General features: G+C 52.5%; 1 protein-coding gene across 3 annotated transcripts in view; it reads left to right on the top strand.

The window, feature by feature from the left end:
• The first annotated feature begins 1,953 nt into the window (after nucleotides 1-1,953).
• The window catches only part of COQ8A (coenzyme Q8A), a 40,193-nt gene continuing 33,484 nt past the window's right edge, over nucleotides 1,954-8,662 (top strand). Inside the window, exon 1 of one of the 3 annotated variants that reach the window (XM_063082742.1) lies at nucleotides 1,954-2,142. The gene's annotated coding sequence lies outside the window, so the exon portion shown is untranslated. Of the gene's footprint in view, nucleotides 2,143-2,796; nucleotides 2,905-8,662 lie in introns of those variants that run through there. The other 2 variants (XM_063082744.1, XM_063082743.1) reach the window with 2 other exon arrangements.

The raw sequence follows: 8,662 nt of genomic DNA, 5'->3' as shown, positions 1-8,662 counted from the left end.
GATAAACAAAAACTGGGGGAATTCATCACTAGCAGATCTTCCCAGCAAGAAATAAATGATGCCCTTCAGTCTGAAATGAAAGGACACTAGGCAGTAACTCAAATCCACATGACATAAAGAACACTGGTAAAGGAAACTACATAGGAAATCACTGGAGCATCATGCTTCTCACCCAGACGTCCCAGGCACAGGCATCTTTGGTTATTGGGGCGATCTATCTATCTATTGATGTATATGTATATATTTATATATGTAAACACACATTTGTTTGAGTGTGTGTGTATTGCATAATACTATACTAATACATTATGCCATCTACAAAAGATACAAAAATATATAAATTTTTAGAAACTTAAATCTGAAAAAATGTCCTTTTAATTAAGATTGCATCATATGATCATTAACTAATACCTTAAGTCACAATAGATGCTCAGAACGAGGTACCTAGGAAATGAAATCCATGTTTCAAATGTTTTCTTGCTAATTTTGAATTTTGTGGCTGTTTTCTTATCAGCTACAGTTCGATGCATCTTTGCTCTTACCGTGTAGTGAGGCTGATAGAATAGTAAATGACTATTACCATCTTCTTCTTGTTTACCCTGCCTGTACTGTCAGTGTTACCTTCAATCTGGGCTTTCTTTGCAGATATATATATATATATTTATTTAAACTTTTTATTATGGAGGACTGCAAACATAGACAATAATATGATGAACCCCAGTATATTCATCATGACCCCTTCAACTCATGGCCCATTTACCTCCCCAGCCCTATAAAATTTTAAAGCTAATCCCATACATCACATTGTGTCATCTGAAAATAATTTGATGTGTATCTCTACAGACTTTTAAAAACCTAATGACAATATCATGATCACACCTGAAAAGTAATTTACAGGAATCCTTAACTTGCAGTAATGGAGAAATCTTTGCAATAAAAAAATCAGGTCAGGGAAGCGAGAAATGTGTTTTTAGGGTAATAAAGCCGAGGTCATTCTTCCATAAGGAGTAAGGTCAAAGTCCTGTTAATCTGACGATGCCTTGTTTGCATGGACTAGCCGAGGGGCATTTCTTTATAAACCAGACTGGTGGTCCTTGAAGAAAACCTAATGCTGTGGGGGTGGGTTATACTCGTCTCCAGGTCGTTTAGGAGAGAAGCTGGCCCTGGCACTGCTGGTGGAGGGGGACCCAACTGGCAAGAAAGCAGCCAATTCCCTCCCCACGTTTGTGGAACTACAGCTCCACATTCTGTCCCCACTTGGATCAGCAGAAGCAGGAGCTGTTGAAAGCTGTCCCTGTCGTTCCCTTTTGCACGATAACCACGAGCAACCCCCCTGGACGGACCGAGCTGCAGCCCAGCGTTCGGGGAGCACCCGGGTGGCCACTTCTGGTGAGGACCGTGTCGGCTGTCCCCCGGGCTGGCTGGCAGGCGACTCGGGCGCCCTCTCTCTTTACCCGGGGGCGCCCCAGCTTGGGGACGCAGAGGCGGAGGCTGCCCGCTTTGAGGAGGGCGCCCACACAGCGCAAACACCATCCTCCCGGGGAGCAGGAAGGGCCTAGGAGGAGGGGCCGGCACGGGAGGTGGAAGAGCACGCGGCGGGAAGGGGACAGGTACGCGGCCCGCCACCGCGGCCGCGCACACCGCGTCGCCGCGGGCAAGGGCCCGTTCTCAGTGCGCACGCGCACGGCCCGCCCCGCCGCACAGCCGGGTCTTCAGCCCCGCTTTCCTAACTATGGGAGAGAGCGGCAAGGAATGGGAGGGGCCTGCCCCCTAGAACGGCCTCCCATTGGCTCCCGTCGCCCCGCCCTCAGTTCCGATTGGCTGTGGCCCGGGCGCAGGGGTCGTGCACGCTCCCTTGCGGCGCGCGGCGTCCGGCCGACGACGGCGGCGCAGCCAATGGGAGCGGCCGGCAGGGCGGGGCGCGGCGGCGCTGGGCCTCCCCCGCGCGGGCGAGTTGGTAAACAGATCCGGAGCGCGTGCTGGGCGCTGGCGCTGCGGCGAGTGCGGAGCCCGGCCTCCTGCAGCCGGGTGAGGCCCGCCGCGTGCCCGGGCGCCGTCCGGCTGCGGCCGGAGCTGGGCTCTCCCCGCGCCTGGGCCCTTCTTGCGTCCTCCTGGAGTGACAGCGCGGCTTCCCCTTTGCAGGTGCACTTGCCGCGAGCTCGGGGTCGGGCGCGGTGGGCGCGCCTCTGGGGCGGGGTGGGAACTGCAGCCGTCTCCCACCCCGGTGTGTCTCTGCACTGTCTCTCTGGGGGCTCTGAGTGCCCCGGGCTGCGGGTGGGGGTCAGATTTGACTTCTCCGGCTAGAGCCAGCTGCTGCACTTCACAGGTGGAGGATCATTCTGGGTCCTTTCCTCAGTCCGCTTTTCTTTGGTCCTTCCTCCTACTTCTGCAAACATTGGGGGGTCTTGTGGGTTTGAGCTTAATCCCCTAAACTGGAGCTTTTACCTGGGTCATTCCCACTCTGCCCAGAGGCGACAGTCCTCTCTTCCAAACCCAAGACTAGTTCCCCCATGTGCCTTGGGCAATGGGGGAATGCTGCAGGGGCAGCTGCGTGCTGGGACCCACCATTTTTGGGTGGGGGATGCCAGCTTCCTGAAGGGGGAGAGGCTGTGTGCAACTTCCCAACCTGGGTCTGGGCGTGCGGCCCGTTGGAAAACTTGTCCACGTTCACTTGGGCCTTGGGTGTGCATGACAGGACTGAGGAGCAGGTCACGACAGGTCTACCTCCTTGCCAAAGGATTTGAGCATGCGTTGATGCCAGCCTGCCAGTTGTCACGCTGTGGATGTGTGGGTCATCGTGGTAGGAGAGCTGTTGGGTGACTCTCTTTTGGAGGACAGCCCTTCTCCCAAGAAGAGACAGAAGCCGGGCTAGGGGATCACAGGAGCAGCATCTTTAAGACTCAGGTGATGGTTCTGAATGTTTTGTTCAGCCTTGCAGGTAGTGTAAACAATGCAGAGTCTTTACGATTATTCGCCTGACCTCAGGCGATTCTAAGGAAAAGTGAACCAGGCAGTCTGTGCACCTCTCTCAGAGTCAGTGCGTCTAAGAGAGGGTTTCTCAGCCTCTGAACTGTTGACTTTTTGGACCTGCAATTCTTTGTTGTGGGGGGCGTGACCTCTGCATGGTAGGATGTGTGCAGCGCCCTTGGCTTCTATCTGGACTAGTACCACTGTCTTCCGCGCCTCCCCCAACTCCCCACTGCTGCCACCGTGCCAATTAAAAATGTCTCCAGATGTTGCCATACATCCCTGAGAGGGCAAAATCGCCCGTACTGGAGAACCACTGAAGTAAGACTCTCAAAAGGGTCATCCTGTGCTACCGGGAGCCTCTCTGGGACCTGTGCATGAGGAATGGAGAGGTTTAGGCCAAGGTTAGAGTTGTGGCCTCTGCCCTAAACCAACAGTAGAAGCCATGTAAATTGGGCTTTAAAGAAGAACCCACCTGTGCACCTGGGGGGCAGAAGTGGGACCTGCCAGCACAGAGATAGGAGGTAGAAACCCATGGGTGTTTATTGCACCTGTTGGGTGTGTGACAGTGACTGGCTGGGTCAGTGCTGAAGAAGTGGAAGACTGGAAGTTTCTGTCCCTGGGGACTTTGCAACACTTTGGGGGATATGCACATGAAATAATATGGGCCAGTTTTTAAATTGTAAGCAAACAAGTTTAAGCTGTCTGAATGCTGGCAGCAAGGCCAACTCAGTTATCTGCACGTGGCTTTTCAGAGCGGGAGCATTAGTTATCCTCACTTTTTGCTCAGACGTCTCTGTGTCTTGTGGGAGGGGGCCAGGCCTGTGTCTGCAGAGAGTGAGTGGCGGCATTTCACACATAATGTGTGTGTATATTTACATGCACCATCTGCCCTCCCAGGAGTGTAACGGTGCAGCGTGGACACGTGTGTAATTTGTGGAGTTCTTTTATAGTTGATCGAGGCATCAATGTCAGAACAGTGAGTCATTTCTTTTCATGCAGAGGAAGAGGCTTTACTCCTGAGTCTAGGTCTTGCCTTAAGTGTAACCCAGAATTTATACCCCAGATTTCTAAGTCCCAAACTGACAGGCATGCAGAAATGCTGAAAAATAGTGATTATTGTACAGGGCAAAGAAAAACATTCCAAGTCCCTACCATGAATTTCCCTTTCTTGTTAGTTGATCCTGAGGGGTTGTATCAGGATTTTCCTGTACCACTCCCTGGTCAGTTAGGGAGTCTTTTAGGTGCCCTCTGTTGTCTATGGAAAATGACCAGGAAGGGAGGTGACTTCTTTCTCAAAGAGAAGTTTAGAGAAATCTATTATTGGGAAGCTCAAAACTTGGCAGGGTAATTTTCCATCAAGAGCCATGGACACTGAGTCATTATCTTTGTCAGTTGAAACAAGAGCCGTGTGCAAAATTAGACAGGAATATTTAGATAGAGAGTTGTCTTGATCTGACAGTGGCGTCTGGAAATGGTTCCAGCATTCCTGTTCAAAAAAACAGCCAGGAATTTGGGAGAGCCCGTGGCAAGGAGAGCTGGTGGAATTTGGGGGGGTTGGTGGGTCCTCCTGCTCCTGGAGTTGCACCTATGGTAGGGTGGGGGTCCAGGGAGGTGGTTTGTGAGACGTCAGGGTGGCCTGAACCCCAGGTGGTGGGGTTGGGGGATGGAACTTAAGGAGTAGATTCAAGACTGACTGACTGGTTGGATACAGGGCTGAGAGTCTAGCTGGGGGGAAATCTGGATGGTGTTGTCACTACTGAACACAGGGGACACGAGGAGGAGGAGGAGCTGGTTTGGGGGCAGGTGGTGATGTTAGTTTTACACATGATGGGGTTGAGGTGCCTGTGGGACTATATTTTCCCATCCTTTTTTATTAAGATATATTTGCGTACAGTAAATTCACCCTTTTCAGTGTGCAGTTCTGCACAGTTTGGCGAATGTCTGCATACAGTCACCTAACCACTGCCATGGTCAAGCCTTAGAATGATTCCATTCCCCTCCAAATTCCTCAGTACCCCTTTATGGTTAGTTGTTTGTGGGACATCAGTGGGGTGATGTGGTGTGTATGTGCATCACTTGGTTTGTTCTAGAAATGGCTTAAGTGGTTGAGAGGTCCTGCCTGGCCTGAGAGTGGGGCAGAACCTGCGCATAGCCTGTGGAGAGGCTGAAGCAGTTCAGGGGACAGTGCAGATAAGCCTGGAGGCCGAGGGATGAGGGTCAGCCGGGGGACCCCGTGCCGAGTGCAGTAAGTGGGGGAAGACGAGCTGGTGAAGCCCAGGCAAGGCCAGAGAGGGGGAAGGGCGGAGGGTTCCAGGGGAGTGTGTGAGGCCAGCAGGAAACACTGGGGGGGCCCAAGAGATCCACTGACAGGCCCCCCACCCCTTGCTGTTCTCATGGAACGTCTGGAAGGGTCAGTACTCTTGAGCATTTTTCTTTCCGGACCCCCTTAAATCCCAGTTTTCAGAACATCCCCGTGGTGTGCTCTGCTTGTCGATCTTATCTCTTGGGGACCCGAGATCATCTAGGTCTGAAATGAGGAAATGCAGACCCAAGTAGGAGAACTGGTGTGCCCGTGGTCACTTGCGGCTGGTGGCTGAGCTGGGTCTGGAACCTGGGCCCAGCTGTGGGTCTTCCCAGCTGGCCCCCGCCACACGATTGTGCGGGGCCTACAGGACCTGAAGCATCTGGTGGCCAAGGTCCTGGGGAGAGGTCCTGCGGGCTGTTCACACGAAAAGCAGCATGAAGTTCAAGCCCAGGGCCTGGGGCCCCGCCCCTGTTTGTTCTCTGCCTGGCACCTTTTCTCTTTGGCACCTGACGGACTCAGAGAGGGCGAAGCAGGAACTGATCGCCACCGAGCTGCAGGTGGCCACTGTTTGGCAGGTGCTTGAGCAAACGCCTCTCCTCTTTCTGAGACTGAAAGAAAAGCTGTGGCTCTTGCTCTCTGGGGTGTCACAGCCAATATCTGGGGGACAAAGGGCAGGCCCTGTGCTGCGGCAGCTCTGCTGTGACTCCTGCTCACGCCTGTGCGGAGCTCACCGTCAGTGGGCCAGGGCAGGCGTGCCCTCTGAGGGTCAGCAGCTGCTGTCTTTCCCCCTCTTCTTACCTCTCAGGCTTCTTATTAGCAAGCAGGGGGGCGAAATAGAGGGAGCAGCAGAGGTGTGGCGTCCCCACCTCTCTCCCGTTGTGCGCACCCACCATGAGCAGGCTCCTAAAGCTGGCTTCGAAACTCACCCACTTTGATCCTATGAAAATCCCTCTTTCAAGGGGGCCGGGTGCTGCTGCTGCCATGTCTGTGGCTGTGCGGGGGACTTCAGGGTGGTCGTGGACAGAAAGAACATTCCCCTAGTGCTCAGCACCCCTGGTTCTCTCTCGAGTCCGGGTTCTAGACAAGGGAGCTTGGGGAGCTGTGGGCACCCTGGGTGCAGGGCCCCTGCCCTGGTGACTTACATGGCTGCTAAACTCCTGGTGTGTACGAGGCACAGTGCCGGGCCCCCTGAGGAATACAGAACTGGGAAAGAGAGGTCCCTGTCTCTGGGAGCAGTAAGGGAGATGGGGCAGGCACACACAGAGTCATACGGGGCATTGCCAGGTGACGTTAGGCCGTTAAGAAATGAGGGAGTTTAGAGGAAAGGAGGTGACTTGAGGGTGGGTGTGGCCACCCTGGAGGGTTTACCTGTCCACCCTGGAGGATGAATAGGATTGCAGCAGGGGAGAGGTGCTCCAGGAGGAGGAGAAAACCTGCATGCGTGTGTGTGCATGTGTGTGTTGGGGAGGCCGTGTGTGTGTGTGTGTGTATGTGTGTGTGTGTGTCTGCGCGTATGTGTGTGTGGTGGGGGAGGTCCATTGTGTGTGTGCGTGCGTGTGTGTGTTGGGGAGGCCCATTGAGCGTGTGTGTGTGGTGGTGGGGAGGCCCATTTGTGTGTGTGTGTGTGTGTGCGTGTGTTGGGGAGGCACATCGGGCGTGTGTGTGTGTGTGTGGTGGGGGAGGTCCATTGTGTGTGTGTGTGTGCGCGCGCGTGTGCGTGTGCACGTGTGTGTGTGTGTGTGCATGTGTGTGTGTGTTGGAGAGGCCCATGGTGTGTGTGTGTGGTGGGGGAGGTCCATTGTGTGCGTGTGCATGCATGTGTGTGCGTGCGTGTGCATGTGTGTGTGTGTTTGGGGAAGTTTGTTCTGGCAGAAGCCCTGGGGTGTGGCATGCGGGCTGGAGGTGCAGCTGCCCCGGTGTCTTGGACCCACAGTGAACGGCCTTCGCTCTCGGGCCAGGGAGAGAGAAGATCAGTGGAGACAGCCATCTGTCCTGGAACCTGTCGTTACCTCTGTCCCTGCTGAGCCTCCTCTTCTCGTCATGGCTGTGGTTGTCTGTCTAAGCTTGGCCCTGCTCTGGGTTAATGACTGCACTTAAAAGCTGTTGGGGTTTCGCAGACACATGTAGTGCTGAGGGTTACGTGTAGGCTCAGTGACGAGTGCAAGTATCCATGCCTGGCGTGTGTGTGGCAGTCGGGGGTGACACTAACAAGGCTGGCACCAGGTGTCAGTATGGCAAGATTGAGGGCCACGTGCCCAACAGCTCGTTCTAGCTGTTGTCCACCCAGAGGTGGCCTTCAGTGTGGGGCTTTGCTTCTTTCTACCATTTATGTCTAAGACTGAGCTGGCCCTGGAACCAGGCTTTGCCTCCAGTGGGTGGGATCACTGGTGTGGGGCAGTGACACCTTCAGTCTTGGTGGCTGAGGAACTTTCCAGAGCGGGGAGTTTAGTCAGATGGCCTTTGAGAGCTCGGCTGACGCCAGGATTTTTATGAGTCAGTTTTCTACAATCAGGTAGTTTTAGGGTGTGAACCTTGCTTATGTCTCCTGGTGACTGAGTATTGATTAAAGAAAAAAAGTTTTTGATTTGGGGCAGGTTTCTTACCTGCTGTGTCTCAGCTTCCTGGGCAGGAAGAAGAAAGGCCTGGAGTCAGACGGGCACGGTGTGCCCAGCATCCCGCAGCTTCGGGACTTAGTGGAGATTTTTTAAGCTTGTTATTCATCAGTCAGTGGGGATGATAACACCTTACAGGGTCGTTGTAAGGATTAAAAGTACAGCTGACCCTCTGACAACGCGGGTTTGAGCTGTGAGGGTCCACTTATATATAGCTTCTTTTCAATAAATAATCAGAAATTTTTTTGGAGATATGCAAGTTTGAAAAAAACAGATGAACTGCATAGCCTAGGAATAGTGAAAAAATTAAGAAAAAGTTAGGTGTGTCATGAATGCATAAAATATGTGTGGATACTAGTCTATTTTATCATTTACTATCATAAAATATACACAAATCTATTATAAAAAGTTATAATTTGTCTAAACTTACGCACAAAATACAGACTGTACATGGTGCCATTTGCAGTTGAGAGAATTGTAAAGAGACACGAAGATGTGTTAAATCATAACTGCATGAAGTTATGTGTAGTCCATACTGTGCTACTGTAATGATTTCGTAGCCCCCGCCTGTCGCTCTTGCAGTGAGCTCCAGCTGCAAATATCTGTTTAAATCTCCAAGTGATGCTAAACTCCACGTGAGCAGTTCAACCCTCCAGTAAATTGTGTATCCTGGTACAAAGTGATCTCTCACAGTTCTTGCATATTTTTCGTGTTTAGTGCAGTACCATAAACTTTGAATAACACCATGGGACCCATACAAAGTGCCACTAATGAT

The sequence above is a fragment of the Cynocephalus volans genome, chromosome 18 (genome assembly GCF_027409185.1).
Source record: "Cynocephalus volans isolate mCynVol1 chromosome 18, mCynVol1.pri, whole genome shotgun sequence".
Lineage (NCBI taxonomy): Eukaryota > Metazoa > Chordata > Mammalia > Dermoptera > Cynocephalidae > Cynocephalus > Cynocephalus volans.
Note: the sequence above shows the minus strand (reverse complement) of the source record. Positions and strands in the feature narration are given on the sequence as shown.